The following is a 19354-nucleotide window of genomic DNA, read 5'->3' as shown; positions in this document are numbered from 1 at the left end:
CAGTATCCATTTAGTTCAACAGCAGCAACATGTAGCTTTTCAAATACCGGGGGTATTTTTAACAGCCTCTATGTTTTTGGTTTTTATAGATATCAGTATTTGAAATCATAATTTTACCTAGAGACATTCTTCACTTAAAGTCTGATCGGGATATGTAAAAGGAAAAGAAGAGAAAATAAAAAATGAAATATATTTACATATATAATAAGAGTTTGGAAACATTATTTGGACTACTTTCAGTCATGCACATTGTAAAATAATAATTATGTTTGCACAATCACAATTACGTTATATGACATCACTATTAATTTGATTTTGCGAGACAAATACTAATCTATCGGAATGCTACGATCTTGAACGCAACCCGACTTCTATAATAATGATTTAGATTTATCTGGATCCATGTTTGAATCCGTTACCTTAATATATATCAACATTTAACATTTAACACCCCCCCCCCCCCCCAATTTTTAAAGAAACCCAATTGCGCTGACAAAAACGTTTCCCCTACTATATGTACAGTTGACAACCTTCGCCTAATTTCAGACATTTTCTTTAGTTTTAAATACGTATTTTGTGGGTTTTGGACGATTGATTGATTTTAAATGTCCTACAACTCATGCAAACAGTCCTAAGATATTGCGCAGAAACAGAACAATTTATAGAAATCATTAAAATGTAATAGTCTTTTTCTTTCTAAACGAGCCCCGGGGACAAAAGAATTTGTCTGATGTTCAAAAGGCGTCTCATATATCCTTTTCTCACATGGGCTCCTTTGGTCATTAAGAGGAAGTTAATTTATTGCGATGCTATAAGAATTCTAAAATTCACTTTTAATCTACAAAAAGACAATTCAAATTATCAGAGAGAGAGAGAGAGAGAAGAGATAGAGAGAGAACTCATTCAAGAAAAACAATATTTTTGTGATATGAAAACGCCTTGACATGCGGAAGCGGTATTTATTTTAATTGTGTAACCAAAAAAAACACACAAAAATCCTCTTTGTCATTACGACGTATGATATTTCTTTTTATAACTATACATGTGTATACATAGTTATGCCCTTCAATATTCAAGAACACAATTTTTTAAAACCTTTACTTCAAGGTACAGTATTTGAAAATACTACGTAGACTTTATTGATTGAAGTCAATCAATCTTTTTAGTAAACTTCTTCTACAAAGTTGTTCCCATGCTTAGACGCACCCTATATTCTTTTAAAAGTTGAACATATCAGCAATAGTTCCTGATATTACAGAGAGTGCAGTAGAACATTTATTTCTTCTTTCGTGTCACATCGGAGTACATCATTGCTCTGTTTACATCAGACTGTCTGATGAAGGTGAGGAAGTCATTGCCTTTTTCCGTCCCCCTTTCCATTAATCATAATTAGTAGCTCTAAAAAAGAAGGTAGTCTGACGTAATAATGTTGCAAAGCTATTAATAATTCATTTTATAACTGCAGAATTTCTGTGATAATTTTCGAATAATCCCGCCCACCATTGCAACATATAAGAGTTGAGTCAGACAAAGGGGGAATCTGAAGCATCGGTTTCAATATCTGGATTAAAAGATAATACATCTTTGAAAACATATTCATATTTAACACGTATTAAACGTATATTTAACTTTGGTAATCCATGAATAAAATGTCTCAAATCTTTATTCATGAGTGAAAAAACTCAAAAATCTTTGTGATAATCCGTAAAACGACATGCACGTGTCACATTAGGTCCCACAACCTGTTGGATCCTGGTATGTTGTAAAACGTTCAAAATAAGGACGAATGGCAACAACGAGTATACCAGTAAGGCAGTAAACTGTTGATCTTGTTAATGTCCAAAAGGTGAAAGCAAAAATTCTGATTCAACAAAAATAAGACAATCCAACTTGATATCTCATCGTCTAAATAAAATATATAACAACAAAATTAAGTTCATTTGGTCGAGATTTTTGTATGCCTATACACCTTTATTTTCAGGTAAACCACATTAAAGACAAGACAAATAGTTAGGGATGAGAATCAGGTCTAACAACTAATGTACAACTACTTTGTAAAACAGATCTTTTGATTAATATTCGGTATAGATCATAGCAACCGCCATGGATAGGGTAACTTGGTGAAAACAGATGGAGAACAAGGGCAAGTTGTTGAAATCGCTGTCCTTGGTGAATCAATCCCCGGAATTTCTCTTTGTGGAGTTTGCTAGGTGCATATACATCCTAGTAGAGTCTTTATCATATAGAATTAGTTCGTACAAAAGATCAAGATATATGAGTGCATGAGTTGTTTTTTTTTCTAATAAAAGAAACAAATTTCTTAGGATTTATTCTTGATGACTGCAATAAGAATTTTTTATGCGATTCATTTTAAAAAAAAACTCACTTAAAACTCAAGCCAGGATTTAGAATTTATGATGATTATTTATGATAATCATGAAACCTCTGTTAATTATATCACCGGAATGATATCAACTTGGTGCAAATTCTTAATTTCCTTCTTCATAAATTCACCTTCGATTGCTTGCTTCGGGTTTGATTCGTTACAATAAGCAAGTGATTTTCTCTTTTCTATAAATAAAATCGTTAACTTATTCACACCCAATATCATATCGTTTCTAAATAATCTAGCTAGTCTTGAAGAATTACATATAATAATAAATCTGTCTAGCTCTGCCTTGATATTGATTTGCTCGCACCTGGCGGGGGCTCGGCTCTGGTCAAGGTGAGCACGATTTAGCTATATATTCTTATCTCCGAACGTGAAAATGTGAAAACGATTCAAAATGTTTTGCGATGAAAGCTAATCATGTATCCCTGAGACTATGTAATACTTTTGTCAGAACGTGTGATGTTGTAAACAGACGATGGTTTATGAACCATGGACGCAGTCTACGTAATACACAACATTGGTGGTTGTTCTTCCTCAAGATCTAGATTAGAACATCAGCCACACTGTAAAAACATAGAGTTTTATATATAGAGAAAGTTACCGAACATATACCTCAATCAATCAATCAATCAAACAACAATTCAACCGAAAATAACTCCCTTTTTTAATGAAGTCTAAATAGAATGTTAAAAGGTATTTTCGAGTACAAAAATATCGCACCTTGGTTACATGGCTAGCACTAAATCATTCTACTGCTGTACGGATTTTTCAAATTTTAAACATGTTTATAGTAATTAGCAACTCCCAGGAATCTACAACAGCGCCGAGCACTCATTTCACGGGGATTCCATTACATGATGGGAAGACAATTTTATGAACTATAGCAGGAATTATGCCGATATTCCCTAACTTTTTGTAGAAAAAGGCAACACACTGAGGATTAGGAATGTGGTGCAACATTAAACATTTCAAGATAAAAGCTGAATTTCATAAGCATGAGGATCTACTTTGAGAAGGGTGGAAGGGGTACTCTGTCTCTCCGTAGTCTGTTTTTTATTCAACAGACGATTATCTGTGCACTAACAAGAAAGAAAGAGAGCATTTTAAGATAATTCATAAAAAAAACGATGCTTTGATTACTTCAAATAATGTAATGAAAAAATCAGTCTTTTAATGTCTTTTAATATTTTGACAAAAATCAACATCAACTAATATAAACTAAGAAAGTTCTACATATTACAGAGTAGAATCAGCCTGGGCCCTCTGCTTATTTTGCAGTCGATTCACCATAAAGAAATCCCCGAGAGCAAGTGACCTAATTAAATTAATGAGCCGTTAATACGGCAATCACACGTGGTTGGGGTAGATTTCAGTTCAGTTAAGTTCATTTATTCGCTCAAAACCATTTCAAACATATGGTACATGAGGACAAAAAAAAAACAAAAAACAAAACATTATAATATACATATAAATTGGTCAGAGGTAAACATACCGGTATATTAATATAAGGGTTATAGAGTTAGGAAACGTTATACAAAATGAACCTCATGGAGGACAGACTACCTCGTATATCTTTGTTATAAATATACACAATTTTCTCAACAATTTCATGTTACATGTTGACATAAGATACGAAAATTTTAGCACATTTGGTCTAAAATTTTTGTCTATAAACTTGTTCCGGACTTGTGATATTGCATCACATTCTAAAATATAATGAAATTCATCAGCTATACGTTTTGTGTTACAGAGAGGACAAAATCTTTCATTTAATGGGATACCTTCCCATCTTCCCAGTTCAACTGGTAAATGATGATTTGAAGTACGAAATTTACCAGGAATTTTTCTGAATTTCATGGGTAAAATATCTAAATATTTTTCATTTCCAAATTTAAAAAAAAAAATTTATATATAACTCCTTTTGATGAATTATTTATATCAGCATGCCGCTTTTGAATATATTGATCTTGTAATCTCTTTTTAACTGCCGTTGTAACCCATTTTTGGTTAACAATATTTAAAAACTGACTATGCCAAACATTTGATAAACCACATGAGTTAAAAACGTGACGAATACAATCAATCCAAGGGTTAGTACTGGTTGTATTTTCAGTCTGATTTAACAAGTGCCGGTATGATATATTTGTAATGCTAGTATTAGTACTAGAAATTAATTTACACAAGTATGATACCATTCTAGTAAATACAATTACAGATAAAGGAAAACGACCTGTTTCTCCGTAAACCATAAAGTTTGGAGTACTACTTTTTAAACATAAAATGTGCTTTAAAAACTTTAAGTGAACACGTTCGATACTATCAAGTTTTTCAAAACCCCATACTTCGCAACCATATAGCAATACAGGTACAACCATTTTATCAAAGAGTTCTAACTGACATGTAACTGGTAGATAAAATTGTCTACGTTTGGAACATGGCGAACTACTACACACAGTTTTCCCCAATATTTCGTGCTCAGATATCTTTTCCTATTTCTTCTAGGACCGAACAGTCTAAAAATATAATGAAATTCATCACCAACGAGTCCTTTGTTACACAATAAACACAGTCTCTCATTTAGAGGGGTACAGTGTACTATACACTCTGCCTGTCGCTACAGGGACACGATGGGTTGATGTACAAAATTAAATGAAGTTTTTTCGTAGTTTTACAGGTTATCGAGATACTTCTTACAGCCACAATTAAGATTTTATACATATGACCTCTAGAGGAACAATTTATTTCATTGGACCACTGGAATGCTTTTTTAGTTTAACCATGTCATTGAACCAGTTACAATAACTTTGTTAATTTTTTAGGTAAGCGTTCAAGTCATTAATGTTTTTTGAACTTAGAGAAGGAGAATATTTGTGGTCAATTATTTTTTCTGAAAATTATATCTTCAGAGTCTCAATGGGTGCAAAATTCGTGCGTGATCTTATTTTTTGTTTATTTTTGTTTTTGTTTAAAAAGTTTTTAGGAGGCATTTCACTTCTCTTTATACTAACGAAGCAAGCAATATGTCACGACTGATCTTAGACCAAAATCTAAGACAAAACGACTATTATATACTGTTCCATAGAGCTCCGAGCTTAACCTGCTTTCGTAAGCACAGCGCCTAACGAAGTTAGGGTTGAGATTCCTTGTAACAATTACAAACTCTCTTGATTTTATTGTCTTTGGCTAGACAAATATGATTTGTAAAATCATTTGATGATGAGCGACCCATTGCGTTAACATTAGGATTCGTATCTGTGATAAACACACTGGAAGCAAATTGATACCGCGTGTTTCTGGCCTACTGGAAAATGAGGGATAGAAAGACAGCGGCAATAACAAAATGTATCACCAAAGTAAACTTAATTCAACAAATTCAACAGCGCGGGAACTTGATATTTCCAAAGTTTCTGTCGTCTCCTCTATGAAAACTGCAACATCCACGTAGTTTTCCACTTTATGAAACTTAGAATAAAGAATGTTTGTTTCCGTAATGTCTCCAGAAAAATTGAACCTTCAAGATTCTTTAGGTTTCCACACTTTAGCAATCGGTGTACAACTGTTCCCGGGTTGTAAGTGCGACATTGCCTTGTTCTCTCTGTCATACGTTATATATGAATAACATTTAGAAATTGACTTCTTTAATCATTATGCAGTTTTTATTTATGACATAAACTATGTCCTAGAGAACGTTGACAAATCTTTTCTTCACCAGTGCCTCCAGGTAAGAAGAGAGCTTCCGTTTCCCCAATATTTTGGCCGTCTCCGTTTTTTAACATGCCAAGATAATGAAACACCATCGTACCGAGGCTATCACAACAAACGTCCTTCGGTGCACTTCAATAACAAATCGGAATAAATAACTCCGTATCGGTTACATCTCGGTAATAATAACACTCGGCTAAGAAATCGCATTGGAATTCAAAATTCAAAGTCTTCTGTAAATGGGTCAAATGCTCTTGATGGGAGATCGATACCTAATCTGTAATCGATTTAAAGCTTTTTGAGCACACACCAAACAATATATCACTTGCTTAAACCGCATGAACTCAGATCCACTACAGGGTTAATTTTGGCTTATAGAACACGAACATTTGTGTTTTTTGGAGTAATTTCTTACTTTTTAGATCGGATTGGTAATTATACGTGTTCACATCCAGAAAAACCCTCATGTATCGGAGATATCAAGTTTTAATGAAAGACACAAATTAAGCAGTGAAACCAACTTCTTGTCCCTCGTCAGATAAAAATTGTCGAGAATAAAAACACGATTACAGAATAGACAGAAATTTTAAAGAGATCTTTTTTCGTAATAACGAGATAATTTTCTCGTAATAACGAGATGATAAACCCGTAATAACGAGATCTTTTCTAGTAATAACGAGATAATAAACTCGTAATAACGAGATCTTTTCTCGTTATTACGAGATCTTTTCTCGTAATAACGAGATAATTAACTCGTTATAGTAAGATCTTTTTGTCGTAATAAGGAGATAATTAACTCGTTATCACGAGAAAAGATCTCTCAATAACGAAACAATTAACTCGTAATAACGAGATCTTTTCTCGTAATTACAAGATAAAAATATTTTTTATGTGACCCTATTCGTCTTTCGTACATGTCCCTTCTTTCCAGATAAAAATGGTCAAGAATAAAAACACGATTACAGAAGAACAAGATTCAATATTCTAACGGATTTTGCCATTGTATAGATAAACGCATCCTTTTCAAAACTATTCAATGCTACAATAAATGCCAGAATAGTAGATTGTCAAACTGCTACAACGTAGCTTAGATTTTTTTGCAATCAAAGAATCAAACAATTATTCATTCAAACCGATAGCCCTAAAGAATGATGAAAGTTTTCTATTACAACCGCAGAATCGGTCTTTTTCAACAAATGAAATTGTCGAAGAAAATGATTTTTGAGTTACAGTGAACAGATTAGAATACAAAGTACATACATAATGAACGAATCCCTTGATTAATTTGGCAGTTCTGCTTCACCCTTTATTCCATCTTTGCTAGCCATGTCCAATTTCTTTATTCTTGTCTCTTTTGACCATCTCATCTAGATGTAGCTGTAGGTCTGTAGCTCCCGGTCTGAAAAATTTCAGATGGACGACCTGCCACCCACTGAAAAAAATGTGTATGTATTGCGCACAAAAGCGTGCGCTAGTTTTTTACATGTAAATATGCAAATTCTGTGGAAACAATTAATGCTATTAAATTCTCAGAAAGCGGAGCAAATCAGAAACCCTTGATTTGGGAAGATGTCTCTTTAATTTCCTCATTCTTTCTCTGTAACACGCTACCGACCTCGGAAAATCAAGTGTGTTATCGAAAGTCGCCATTTTTACATGAAAACAAATAGCACCACTTTACTTTACACCCCTGCGAATGTGTTCGGAATGCTTTCTTAATCGTTGTTAAGTCAGAGGTGCTCGCATGAATGTTCACGTGACTTTCCCGAGATTTGTTCGGTCCTGTGAAATTTCGAGCGGAAGTTTAAGTGTTCGGATAATATTCTCAAAATACGTAAGTACTGGTCGTTTATCACCGTACTTTGATTTATATTAAACATGAAAATCTATTAAGATCTATATCTTATTTCATCATCTGGTGTTTAAACTAAACGATAATATTCAGAAGAGGGTTGTCGTCCGTGTTCAGCCACTCTACATGTGGTTGAAAATATAAATATTGGGTTGCTTAATAAAATCATGGCCATGTAGGCGCTTTTGGTGTGAAATGCCATGCTTTAAAAAAAGAATGAGTGTCCGTTGAGTATAAAAAGAAACAGTATAGTCTGTTTCACTATTGATGCTATTACTAGGTCAGGCGCGGATCGAAAATTAATCCTAAGGAAGGGGGGGGGTGTCGCTACAAAGCATGTAATTTGTTGCAACTGCAAAAAAAACATATTTATTATATTTTTTCCAGACTTCATTTTATCTACCAATTATTGAAGATAAAGTTCAAAATCAATAAACGTCTAGATTTTATATTTGACTACAAGTACCTATAGATTCTATGAAATAGACTATAAACAAGAGGCACGATTTTTACTGCCAAACTGAAAGGGTAAAATAAAACCACGTGGTCTAAATTTAAATGACAATAACATTAGCAGGGGTGTTTACGGGGCTAGTGATGGTGTTTAAAAGACCATCAGATGAGCATAATCGAACAGGACCTTGGGCTAGCGAAGATGGTTTTATTATTGTGCATCGTTTGTAACACAAACTTCAAAGACTTTTTAAAAACAGAATTTCAGATATGAGTTTATATTTGACCAGCCGAAATTGTTCGAAAGCTTTTATTGGCGAACGTTTAAATATGGGCGCAAATCTTTTAATGAATCTTTCTGTCGTTTTAATAGTTCGACTATTATGATTCTGTCTTTTACTAATTAACAATTTTTAATTGCCAATGAGTCATGGACTCATTGGCAATTAAAAATTGTTAATTAGTAAAAGACAATTCTCTAATTGTCATTATTATATATATAACGTATTTTGTGAACATTCTCGCTGTTGTTTCTTCCGTACAATACCTTAATTAAAGTTTACTAATCAATTAAAATGTTGAATTTAATTTTTGATGTAAATCTTTTGTTTCCTTTTTTAAAGCAGTCTTAAGTTATTGAAATACGCAGGTTGTAACATCAGCGAACTATTCAAGCTGAGAACTCTCTAACAAACACGGTTTCGTTCCTTGGCTTCAAAGGATCGCAAAAATAACTACTACAGCGTATTTCTAGCATAAAAAGTGAGCAAACGGCCAATCCCCAAGTTTTATATTTTTCAAAATAGAAATTTGCCAAATTGAACCAGATTAGTAACACAGGGATGGGAAATGTTACACCGTACTAAATGATGTCATGAACATGGGAGAGAAGGCTACGGCTCTAAGATAGGTCATTGACGTGACATGTTTCTGGAGGAAGTCTAAAAATGAAAATTAGGGCATAATTATGCACTCACGTGTGCAAAATTTGCTTATTAAACGTCACTGAGGTTAATTAGGACAGTACAGAAACGTTGCCTGATTTTTTCTATAACATGGAAGGATCTATTTTGAACTGTTCAATGGTTTGGTTCGACTTTGTAATTAATAACTTTGGTAATTGGCTTATGCAACACATCATACTTCCCTCCTCCCCGAGAGCGAAAACATGCATATACCATCAAAGATCTATAGTATACTGATATTTAACTTATATCCACACTTTGCCACAACTGCATGTATTATACAAAAAACGTCTGGGTTGTCTGCTGTTGTTTACCTTAGACTTTAACAAATAACGCTAAATATTTGCAAAAAGGCACATCAAACTTTTTTTTTTGCAAAACAAGTTATAACAAACTTTATTTTATTCATAAATAGTTTATTGATTAAAATCGACGTAGTTCTGTATAAAAAATTTCATTTTAAAAATGTACAAAACGATTATGGAAAATGTGTCATTCTTTTTTATCAAAAAAAAACCCCCACCAAAAAACAAAAAAACAAAAAACGCGACGTGACTGACGTTGTATTTCGGCGCCGTTTTTTCGATTATGACGTAAACTCAACAAGCCTGGTTTTGTCGTGGCGACTTCCATAAAATTATTTTTATGTACATATTTGAGAGCAAAGATTTGCGTTATTTGGGTAAGTAATCATATTTCATAGCGAAAGTTACGCGTTTGTTTGAAACAAATCATATTTATGATATACGACAATAAGCTCAGCTTGTTTTCATACCATTGCAAATTAATAAACTTATAAATGTTGCATTCTGTTTTGGAAATGATTTCGCAAACGTAAAATATCGTTAATAAAATCACGAAATTTAACGTTACATTGCAGAAAAAAACGCACACTAAAGATTCGCGTTTCACGAATGTATTGCATTTTATCGTAAACTTATCGCGTTTATTCACGAAGAAATGCCACGAAAACGAGTTCAATCTTCTTTTCGTATAATGGGAAGATATTTGTACATGTAGCAAGAAAGAAAACAAAATACACACAAAAATACTGATTAACAAGTTGAGAGGATTGTTGTTCATCTTTACACAAAAAACCAACAATTTTCAAGAACGAAAATACATTTACGAGTACGTCCTGTGCTAAATAGTAAAATTAATTACAGTGCGTCGTATGTTTAATATATAAATAGTGCCTGTTTGGGAGGGTAACAGTTGAAATTGACACCCCGAGAAAACCATTGTCAACCGACGCGAAGCGGAGGTTGACAATGGTTTTCGAGGGGTGTCAATTTCAACTGTTATCCTCCCAAACAGGCACTATTTATTTTGTTATACTGAATGTCTTTTTTAAAATTTTTAAGAAAATTTTACTGCTTCTATATAGGAATAACGTGAATTTTACAGCGAACCGTACGCGCATAATTTTCGCGCATGTAACATTTTTTAATGTTACCCGTTGCCAAGTGCGTTGCTAACGCTGAGGGTAATAGTAAATATTATTAACTGCGTCTTAACCAATCAGATTTCAATATTTAACATGAAAGTATAACAATATAAAATTATTACCCTCCCCCCCCCCCCCAGGAAAAAAAAAACCCAATACCAAAAAACACCCCGCCAAAAAAACCCCATAAAAACAAAACAGAAAGTCAAATTAAAAAAAAGAAATATAATGCATGCTGACATTTTTTTTATTGTCTTAATCAATTCAAAACACATCTTCAAAATCAAACCGGAAGTAATTCCATAATAGATACAGATTTTACAAGGGATATTTCATAAACAGCAAGACACATTTCGTTGGCAAGACAAATAAAACAGAGTAATCGGGAGGCTCATAAAACAACACGCACACAACATGAAAGCCAATCTGTAATGACTATAACTAATTTAATGTGCGATTGATTTTATCGGTAGAGTTCTAACCACTTCAAGGTTCTCAAACAAGTTTATTCTTAGAAGTAAGAGTACAGGTTATCAAAACCGATGTGCAAGTATGTCTAATTTTCTCACTTACAGAGAACGTATCTCTGAAGGATATAATCTTATTATTGGGAAACCAAAGGCGCTGTGTTTTGACGCCTGATATAATTGTGTTAAGATATCAAAAATCAAATTTTCACGCGTCGAATCTATTACACAAGTATACCGAATTTGAAAGCTTCAGTCTGCCTCTTAAAGAACACCACAATGAATCAGCTCATATTTTCTGGATGTATTCTGTATTATTTTCTCATTGTTTTAACGACAAACTTAAAAAAAAAATTGAGAATAAAACTGCACTTGAATCTGATAGCGATGACATCACTGACTCAGAATCTAGCTCCTATTCACCAGAATGCAATAAATGCCTTGGCGTCAGACCCGTATGCTTGTCTAGGTGCAATTGTCTTCCTCACTACCTATGTATCTATTTTGAAAAAGAGTTTAAGTCATTTTGACTTATGAAATATTTTCGATAAATGCTGAGGCCGCCATGTTTGTCGCCTAGATGCTGGGCCTCGATCAAAGGATGAATAACACCGAGACAAGTCTGCGGGTGCTATCTGCCAAATCACATTTTTCGCATTATATGTATTATCCTTGAAAATTTGTTTGACAACTTTTCAGAGTTTGACGATAAACCTACATTTTAATGGCGGTTAGAGATGGCAATTTAAGCCTCCTCAACTCCTACACTCTATGTCAGCTTTATTGCTCTCGGCTTCGTGAACAAGAATAAAAAGAGTAAATGTCGGGAGTCGACGAGTTCTGATGTATGACTTTGTATGTATAGAGCAGTACTTTAAAAGTTTTTGTTCTTATTTTTAAAAATAAATTATTGATAAGCCTATTGTCACCCATATCCGGATCGACTTAAATTTCAAAACATTGGTTTAATTGCTTAAAATGAACAGTGGTGCTGTATTTAGGACATGTGATTAATAATTAATATTTTGATACACGTTCTAAAATATGAGAACCTATAAGTGAAATAACATTTTGTTAACATTGTCACTATCCAACCGAACGTTAACAATTATTATATCTAAATTATTAATACTGAAAACATTATTGAAATTCAAAGGCATATTTTCTGGTAGAGTGCGATTGTATTTAATACAAGAGTGGAAAAAAGCAAAATGCAGTAGAGGTTTTTATGTGTTTGATACATTTTTGGAAGAAGTAACTGAGTGAGATTTTAGTCAAGACAGATATCATATCTTGCGCCTAACCCAAGACTGTTAAATTCCGTTTTAAAAATGAACGAATGTAGAAAAAATATGGCAGGTAAAACAAAACTATCAGTATGTTTATACCGTGACGTGAAATAAGCCCATGACGCATCTGTATGAATAAACCCTGGAGATACACAGCTGTTTAGAGCATAGCCGGGTTGGAAAATCGGAATCAGTAATTTGAATAAAAATGAACAATTTGAAAATTAAATAATAAAAATATGACTGCTTTGAATGTATTTGTTTTAAAGGGATATATTTGTACGATCACAGTGTATAACAAACTTTGTATGAAAAAAAAAAAAGTAAACTGTCGCTATGGTGATCAAAAGAGGTCAATATCCAAACCAATAAAGTACAAATGGACCCAAGTGGCATATAAATTTTGTTTTTCCCAGATTATCAGCAGAAAAGACAGCTCGTGCTTGCAAATAAGCGCCGAGAAGTGATTGGTTAATTGTTTGACTTCTAACCAAATAGTTCATGTAAAGATCAGTCATTTGTGTGCGGATAAAAGTTGGAAGTTAAAAGGGTATACATCTCAATTTGTTCGCCAGACAAGAAAATGTCTCAGTAAAAAACATAAAATGGTATAATCACAAACAACATAAAGGTCTAGTTCTCGTACTACTTCGGTTTGTTGGGCCTGCTGCGAGTTTAGATAACGGACAGATTTCCCACGAGTTGCGATGATTAAAGCGAGAGTTGGGAGCAGATTGAGCTTTTATTGTCATTGGGAGTACACCAACAGTGACAAGAGAGACAAGACAACACTCACCTGGGTCTCAAAGAGCTCAAGACTTGTTTGTTCGTGTGATTACTACCGCACTTTACCTATCTCACAGAAAAAATACCAGATATTTGATCACGATTATTACTGCGCATTACTCTAATCACAGAGCAAAGGAGTTGTTTGGTCACGTGATTGTGACACAACGTAAAATCTGGGGCTTATAAACTTTTTTTTTATTTATTTATACCATTTAAACAAAAATTGTGTATAGGATTTTGATTTTTTACATACTCGTAAATAAATAGCTCAACATTTTTAAAAGGAAAAAAAAAGATACATATACCGGTATTATCTTACATAATGACAGGTTTTAGAAATTATGTTTTTTCAGTTGAGAACATCCGTGAAAGGTCATAATGTATGGGCAGCGGAAAGGGAAAAAAAATACAATTTTACAAAATCAACGATAAACTAAATTCAGCAATCTAAAATAATATTATCATTGACCATAAGTGCAAAACCAACAGTCTTCTTTGCAAAATAAATGTACTTAAAATCAACCAAAGATATCTAAATACAAATCAAACACAAAAAGTAAAACCAACAGACATAAATGTAAAACGAACATGCATCAAAATGAAACAAGCGGACGCACAAATAAACGCTAGGTGGCGTTTTTTGGGAAGCAATATGCGTCATCGATTATTGGAATCTGGGATGGTTCGCACCTAATCTGTTTCGCCCTGAGATGTTTCGCACCTCGATGTTTTGCACCTGCTTCCGAGCGAAACATCTTACTGTATTGAGATACTTTTCTCGTATTATTATTCCTCTGAAATTAATTATTACCTATACAAGAATTGAAATATGTTTAAAAAAAAAACCCATTGAAACAGTGCTTGCTTTTATGCATGCACAGTCAAGACAACGTGCTTGCTTGATTAGGATTTTCATTTATTAATTTTATGAAGCCATAACGTTTTATATCGTTCAGAACAAGAGGTGTGAATTGTGTTGTGATAACAATTATAGTCTGTCATTCACTTGAGAATTACCTGTATTAATATTTATTATGAAAAATTCGGGAATGTTAATGTAATTACAAATGTATAATATTATATAGTTAGCATAATTCTAATTTGGGGATCATTATTTAATTACATAAACTATCTGCTTGAACTTTACATTACTCCCCCCTCCCCTGCATCCACTATTTAACTACGTTTTTTACCAGTTTTATAAAATTAATATAATATAAATTTAATCAAAAAATTAACATTCTCATAGCAAAAGTCAAACTTAATCAAACCTAATCGTTAACAATTTTATTTCTATTCCAACCCCTTTTTTTTTTCTTTTTTTTTTTTGGTGCAAATTTTTAATGTACCGGATGATAGTAAATACAAAATTGACAAAGATGTCAAGTTGTATAGTTGTAAAGTTTGCGTTACTTCCACCCAGTAAAATTAAAGTGATACGAAATACAACAAATGACTGACATTACGTGAATAGAGGCATGAAAATTTGGTTTGCCATAATTATCTATACAGATGTGACGGAAACGGAAAGTCTTACAGTAAACATTTTGTATAAATTGTTATCATCAAAATATGCATTAATTAATGCATACAATGTTTTCTATAACGAAGTTTGATTTATTTTTCTACATTCTTATGCATTGCCTGTACAAGTAGTTTGAAGAAAATATAAGACATGGCAGTATTCATGTCGATAAGCTTGAAGTATTCTGATACATGCACTTTATAAAATTTTAATTTACAATGTACATATGTCTTGTAGCATTTTGAAAATGATTGTTGTATATCATCATGTTTATGGACAGGCACGTAGCATCGGGGGGGGGGGGGGGGAGAGGAGGGCTGCCCTTCCCCCCCTTTTTTTTGCTTGTCGAGATTTTTTGGATGAGCCTGCCCCCCCCCCCCCCCCAACTTTCAAAAACGATGCTTCGTGCCTGATGGATTACAATGAAATGACGTTTTTTTGGTTTTTTTTTTTTTTTTATAGAAGACTGTACGATAGTTGATTATGCATATGTTTTTATCTGAATATGAACATTTCGAACAAATGTACGAGTATAAACAGGTCATTAAAATATTATTTATAATTTTAACTAAATCATTATAAATATATCAACATCTCAGGGCGAAACAGAATAGGCGCGAACCATCCCGGATTCCACTAATCGATGACGCATATTGCTTCCCGAAAAACGCCACCTGGCGTTTATTTGTGCGTCCGCTTGTTTCATTTTGATGTATGTTCGTTTTACATTTATGTCTGTTGGTTTTACTTTTTGTGTTTGATTTGTATTTAGATGTCTTTGGTTGATTTTATGTACATTTATTTTGCAGAGAAGACTGTTGGTTTTGCACCAATGGCCATTGATAATATTATTCTAGATTGCTGAATTTAGTTTATCGTTGATTTTGTAAAAATGTATTTTTTGCCCTTTCCGCTGCCCATAATAATGGAGAAAAAGATCTCAGCTTTAGTTTCTTTATGCTAACAGATCTAGAGATAAGAATAGTAAATAATGGGAGGAAATCAGATGAATGACGTATGTTCAATGCAACGGATTTAGAAATTAATTGAAAAAGCATTTTATTACGTGTACTAACATATACTCAATTTTAGAGGAAAAGGGATAACTGATTCAAGATTGTTCTTGCATGCACTATATATATATATATATATATATGAAAAAAAATCACAACACCGAAATAAACTCAACTAGTTTCATTTTAAATCATCAGGAGTTTTGAAACTCCTGATGATTTAAAATGAAACTAGTTGAGTTTATTTCGGTGTTGTGATTTTTTTTTATATAATACTACGTGTGTGGATTTATACTATTTATTTTTGGAGTATATATATATATATATATATATATATATATATATATATATATATATATATATATATATATATATATATATATATATATATATATATATATATATATATATATATATATATATATATATATACACACACTTTATCGAACGAGAGAAAAATGAATATTATACAAAAGAACGACAATTGTCCGAAGATAATACATGTACTCTCTCTTTATATCCACCGAGTACATGTAAATTGGGGAATTAGAATATATGTATGATAGTTCTATTCATAACAAAATAAAATGTTCTGACCAAGGCCTGGAATCCCAAAAAAGAAACGAAAAAAAGAGGTTTGTTCCCGTTTTGCACACATTTGAAAAATAGGTATCGAAAAAATGTGTGCAAAACGGGAATGTGACCAGGTAAGATAATTGCTTAATTGCTATAGTCTATATCACAGTTCCTGTGAGGGCTATTGACAATGAAATAAGTAAAACATATGTACTCCCAATTGATATTTACATCTATTTTATGTTACAATATGAATTGCAAAAAAGCGCATGTTCTTGAATTTAATTTCAAACATCAATCTGGTCATGAACAATTTCATTAATTTATTTAAACAAGAAATGTTTTTGCAAAAATGTTGGATATGTAATGCTTTTGTTTTACTCTGTGTATAGGAAGTACATGTACATGTTACAAGTTTGAAGAGAAAATATATTTTAATATTCAATTATTGCTGACATAAATTGAGGAAATGTGTCTAGTGAAAACGCTGCTAAATATTTTTCATTTATGCTGTGGCTTGAATATTCGAAGACAATAGACAAACTGTATAATGATATGATAATAAATAGGCAATTTTATATGCTTCAAAAACTGTAAAGATGTTTTCAGAAAACCTATCAAATGTAGACCTTATTCATGCATGTTCAACCTTCCTCAGATTGAAGAATATCGAATCAATATTAAGATTATTATTTTTGTCGGAATTTTTGTGCTCCGATTTGGAAAAAACCATAAAAGTGACCCACAATATATACTAAAGCGGTGACGTCATAAGAACTTATCGAATCAATATCAAAATTATTATTTTTGCCGGAAATTTTTGTCCTTCATGTATTCAGCATCAGAAAGTGATCCGCAATATATACTAAAGTGGTGATGTCATAAAAACTACTGTCAAAGCCGCTACTTCAAAGATTGAAATATTTTGTGAGAAAGATCTGTTTCCTTTCATAATATTTTTTTGTTGATACCAATCAACTAATTATAAATATGCGTTTTACATATTTTGCAACCAAGATGTAAAAAGAGACACGGTGTACCACATCATCTTCACAACGTCTTGACATTGTGAAGATCATCAGTGAGTAGAAATTTAAGACAAACATCTTTATTTTATCAAATGAAAAAATGGTAATAGTTATTTGTTATTATACCTGAAACACAACAAAATATCTATATTCCTTTGTTTCATCGTAAAGGCGCTGATAAAACACAGGTAAAAATCCAGGTAAAATCTTTGACTGAAAGCAGACTATAATTGCTATCACAACACAAATCACACATATTGTTCTATACCCAATTATCAAATGTGTGCAAAACGGGAACACACCAAAAAAGAGTTTACATCGTATGAACAGGACATTAGTCTTTCAACTGAACATGCAATATTAAGTATACCTTTTTCTGAACGCATCTGCGGAACTTTTGCAGCGTCAATTGATAAAGTTTTAGATGGTAGATAATAGAATGGCGTAGATAAAACGATTTGACATTAACTCGTATTTCTACAAACTGCCGGTAAAAGTCAATTTTCCTTGCAAATGGAAAGTATAGCATTACCGTGAAGGGGTCTATTGGGCTTTTGCAACTTTTAAGCCCTACCCAGACACCTAAAACACAGTTACCCACTTTACTCACCATCCCACGCCACCCCACGCACACACGCATTGAACAACTTAAAGAAACACTGAATTTAAAAAAAAACCCATCAAATGGCAATTCTGTTCTATGCGTAAATCTGAAAAATATGTTTTTTTAACAACTTCTTAAAGAGACAGTGCGGCGCATCTTATTAAAAGACCGACTTGAAAAATCTTCCAATTGGGTTCGGTATTTTTGTACTACTCATGAATGTATAAACTTCACCATGTGTTATGGGGTACTGGCTTTTATACTATTACGCATGCGTATTTACATGTACTATAAACAAAACACATGCAAGGCTTGCGAAGATTCTCCTGGACAGGTATGTTGATAGAAATATGTCATTTTTAATCCTCCCAGGTAATAATTATTAGATTTTAGAATGACAAACATTATTATTTTGTAAGCATGCATTTTTGCGTGTTAATCACAGGAGTTGCTACAAGTTAAATTTGTTTTGTAAGCGATGCCCCTTGAGGGGTTGACATATTATGTCTGTTCATTTTGAAATGAACTGAAATTGGTAAATCATTTATAAATCATCGAGAAAGTGATGACGTGTGTTACGTTAAGAGAGTCACTTTTACCTCGTATTCTATGATGACAGTAGTCGGGCGAAGATCTTGTTGTCTTCAGCACGTGTCAATTGTTGTCAATCAAAATCCAACTGGTACAAATAAAGGACAAAGATTATTCCGGTTTATACGACCCTTGAATATCCGGAAGCTCATAGTTACATAAATTAGGTATAGGAATGGGATTTTTAGGTAGTTCAGCTATCACAATCAACGTTGTTTCTTATTTCCTTGCGATAAAATCGGTAAATCTGAAGTGAAACACACGTGCTTTCAACTGTACCATCTCTCTAAATATAATATATCTCTTTACAGAATAAATTTTAATTTTCAGTCCTGACACTTTGTAGTACACAATGAGTATACTTTAATAAATAATGTCGGATACAGGCTCCTGCACTTTTCAAAACTGACGTACTTTTGTAGGGATCATAAACATACTTACAGCGCTCAATATGATGCATGGTAAATAGCTACAATACGTGCTCTGTGGGGCTAAATGTGTTTATTGTTTTATGAGCAGGTTGTACATTGTGTTTCTGGGTCGTAATTTATCTGGTAAGTCGAGGGATTGTTTCATTAGCTTGGTTTCCAACTTTGAAATATACAGGTGCGCCAGCCGCTGCTAGGATAAACCAATCCATGCTTCTGCTGATGCTTCCCTA

At 33.0% G+C, this 19354-nt stretch overlaps 1 long non-coding RNA gene across 1 annotated transcript; it reads right to left on the bottom strand.

The window, feature by feature from the left end:
* Positions 1-682: 682 nt before the first annotated feature.
* LOC128164165 (uncharacterized) lies at positions 683-18991 on the bottom strand. The gene is made up of 4 exons (XR_008240911.1): positions 18702-18991; positions 7355-7526; positions 3400-3471; positions 683-1398 (listed from the first exon to the last, which is right to left on the bottom strand). It is a non-coding gene; the product is annotated as an uncharacterized LOC128164165 (long non-coding RNA).
* Between the last annotated feature and the right edge of the window lie 363 nt (positions 18992-19354).

The sequence above is a fragment of the Crassostrea angulata genome, chromosome 9 (assembly GCF_025612915.1).
Source record: "Crassostrea angulata isolate pt1a10 chromosome 9, ASM2561291v2, whole genome shotgun sequence".
Lineage (NCBI taxonomy): Eukaryota > Metazoa > Mollusca > Bivalvia > Ostreida > Ostreidae > Magallana > Magallana angulata.
Note: the sequence above shows the minus strand (reverse complement) of the source record. Positions and strands in the feature narration are given on the sequence as shown.